The sequence below is a fragment of the Lampetra fluviatilis genome, chromosome 4, assembly GCF_964198595.1.
Source record: "Lampetra fluviatilis chromosome 4, kcLamFluv1.1, whole genome shotgun sequence".
Classification (NCBI taxonomy): Eukaryota; Metazoa; Chordata; class Hyperoartia; order Petromyzontiformes; family Petromyzontidae; genus Lampetra; species Lampetra fluviatilis.
The window spans coordinates 16,073,626-16,077,249 of record NC_136278.1 but is presented as its reverse complement, the minus strand read 5'-3'; positions in this window follow the sequence as shown (position 1 = coordinate 16,077,249).

The window sequence follows — 3,624 nt, the reverse complement described above, 5'->3', positions numbered from 1 at the left end:
AAATTGGCCCGGATTGCTCTCATGTGCGTTACGGGGCATCGTTTCTCTCGCGCCGAATTCCATCGAGCTGGGAAATCGCTCATTTTTGCGTCGCCAAATATCGTACGAACGCCGTGAAACTTCCACAGGCTTTTTCAGCAGATTTGCACCTGCACTCAAAAAAGTCAAAATTTTTACACATAGACCCCATCAAACGGGAGAAATTGGCCCGGATTGCTCTCATGTGCGTTACGGGGCATCGTTTCTCTCGCGCCGAATTCTCTCGAGCTGGGAAATCGCTCATTTTTGCGTCGCCAAATATCGTACGAACGCCGTGAAACTTCCACAGGCTTTTTCAGCAGATTTGCACGTGCACTCAAAAAAGTCAAAATTTTTACACATAGACCCCATCAAACGGGAGAAATTGGCCCGGATTGCTCTCATGTGCGTTACGGGGCATCGTTTCTGTCGCGCCGAATTCCATCGAGCTGGGAAATCGCTCATTTTTGCGTCGCCAAATATCGTACGAACGCCGTGAAACTTCCACAGGCTTTTTCAGCAGATTTGCACGTGCACTCAAAAAAGTCAAAATTTGTACACATAGACCCCATCAAACGGGAGAAATTGGCCCGGATTGCTCTCATGTGCGTTACGGGGCATCGTTTCTCTCGCGCCGAATTCTCTCGAGCTGGGAAATCGCTCATTTTTGCGTCGCCAAATATCGTACGAACGCCGTGAAACTTCCACAGGCTTTTTCAGCAGATTTGCACCTGCACTCAAAAAAGTCAAAATTTTTACACATAGACCCCATCAAACGGGAGAAATTGGCCCGGATTGCTCTCATGTGCGTTACGGGGCATCGTTTCTGTCGCGCCGAATTCCATCGAGCTGGGAAATCGCTCATTTTTGCGTCGCCAAATATCGTACGAACGCCGTGAAACTTCCACAGGCTTTTCCAGCAGATTTGCACGTGCACTCAAAAAAGTCAAAATTTTTACACATAGACCCCATCAAACGGGAGAAATTGGCCCGGATTGCTCTCATGTGCGTTACGGGGCATCGTTTCTCTCGCGCCGAATTCTCTCGAGCTGGGAAATCGCTCATTTTTGCGTCGCCAAATATCGTACGAACGCCGTGAAACTTCCACAGGCTTTTTCAGCAGATTTGCACGTGCACTCAAAAAAGTCAAAATTTTTACACATAGACCCCATCAAACGGGAGAAATTGGCCGGGATTGCTCTCATGTGCGTTACGGGGCATCGTTTCTCTCGCTCCGAATTCCATCGAGCTGGGAAATCGCTCATTTTTGCGTCGCCAAATATCGTACGAACGCCGTGAAACTTCCACAGGCTTTTTCAGCAGATTTGCACGTGCACTCAAAAAAGTCAAAATTTTTACACATAGACCCCATCAAACGGGAGAAATTGGCCGGGATTGCTCTCATGTGCGTTACGGGGCATCGTTTCTCTCGCGCCGAATTCCATCGAGCTGGGAAATCGCTCATTTTTGCGTCGCCAAATATCGTACGAACGCCGTGAAACTTCCACAGGCTTTTCCAGCAGATTGGCACGTGCACTCAAAAAAGTCAAAATTTGTACACATAGACCCCATCAAACGGGAGAAATTGGCCGGGATTGCTCTCATGTGCGTTACGGGGCATCGTTTCTCTCGCTCCGAATTCCATCGAGCTGGGAAATCGCTCATTTTTGCGTCGCCAAATATCGTACGAACGCCGTGAAACTTCCACAGGCTTTTCCAGCAGATTTGCACCTGCACTCAAAAAAGTCAAAATTTTTACACATAGACCCCATCAAACGGGAGAAATTGGCCCGGATTGCTCTCATGTGCGTTACGGGGCATCGTTTCTCTCGCGCCGAATTCTCTCGAGCTGGGAAATCGCTCATTTTTGCGTCGCCAAATATCGTACGAACGCCGTGAAACTTCCACAGGCTTTTTCAGCAGATTTGCACCTGCACTCAAAAAAGTCAAAATTTTTACACATAGACCCCATCAAACGGGAGAAATTGGCCCGGATTGCTCTCATGTGCGTTACGGGGCATCGTTTCTCTCGCGCCGAATTCCATCGAGCTGGGAAATCGCTCATTTTTGCGTCGCCAAATATCGTACGAACGCCGTGAAACTTCCACAGGCTTTTTCAGCAGATTTGCACGTGCACTCAAAAAAGTCAAAATTTTTACACATAGACCCCATCAAACGGGAGAAATTGGCCCGGATTGCTCTCATGTGCGTTACGGGGCATCGTTTCTCTCGCGCCGAATTCTCTCGAGCTGGGAAATCGCTCATTTTTGCGTCGCCAAATATCGTACGAACGCCGTGAAACTTCCACAGGCTTTTTCAGCAGATTTGCACGTGCACTCAAAAAAGTCAAAATTTGTACACATAGACCCCATCAAACGGGAGAAATTGGCCGGGATTGCTCTCATGTGCGTTACGGGGCATCGTTTCTCTCGCTCCGAATTCCATCGAGCTGGGAAATCGCTCATTTTTGCGTCGCCAAATATCGTACGAACGCCGTGAAACTTCCACAGGCTTTTTCAGCAGATTTGCACGTGCACTCAAAAAAGTCAAAATTTTTACACATAGACCCCATCAAACGGGAGAAATTGGCCGGGATTGCTCTCATGTGCGTTACGGGGCATCGTTTCTCTCGCGCCGAATTCCATCGAGCTGGGAAATCGCTCATTTTTGCGTCGCCAAATATCGTACGAACGCCGTGAAACTTCCACAGGCTTTTCCAGCAGATTTGCACGTGCACTCAAAAAAGTCAAAATTTTTACACATAGACCCCATCAAACGGGAGAAATTGGCCCGGATTGCTCTCATGTGCGTTACGGGGCATCGTTTCTCTCGCGCCGAATTCTCTCGAGCTGGGAAATCGCTCATTTTTGCGTCGCCAAATATCGTACGAACGCCGTGAAACTTCCACAGGCTTTTTCAGCAGATTTGCACCTGCACTCAAAAAAGTCAAAATTTTTACACATAGACCCCATCAAACGGGAGAAATTGGCCCGGATTGCTCTCATGTGCGTTACGGGGCATCGTTTCTCTCGCTCCGAATTCCATCGAGCTTGGAAATCGCTCATTTTTGCGTCGCCAAATATCGTACGAACGCCGTGAAACTTCCACAGGCTTTTCCAGCAGATTTGCACCTGCACTCAAAAAAGTCAAAATTTTTACACATAGACCCCATCAAACGGGAGAAATTGGCCCGGATTGCTCTCATGTGCGTTACGGGGCATCGTTTCTGTCGCGCCGAATTCCATCGAGCTGGGAAATCGCTCATTTTTGCGTCGCCAAATATCGTACGAACGCCGTGAAACTTCCACAGGCTTTTCCAGCAGATTGGCACGTGCACTCAAAAAAGTCAAAATTTGTACACATAGACCCCATCAAACGGGAGAAATTGGCCGGGATTGCTCTCATGTGCGTTACGGGGCATCGTTTCTCTCGCTCCGAATTCCATCGAGCTGGGAAATCGCTCATTTTTGCGTCGCCAAATATCGTACGAACGCCGTGAAACTTCCACAGGCTTTTCCAGCAGATTGGCACGTGCACTCAAAAAAGTCAAAATTTGTACACATAGACCCCATCAAACGGGAGAAATTGGCCCGGATTGCTCTCATG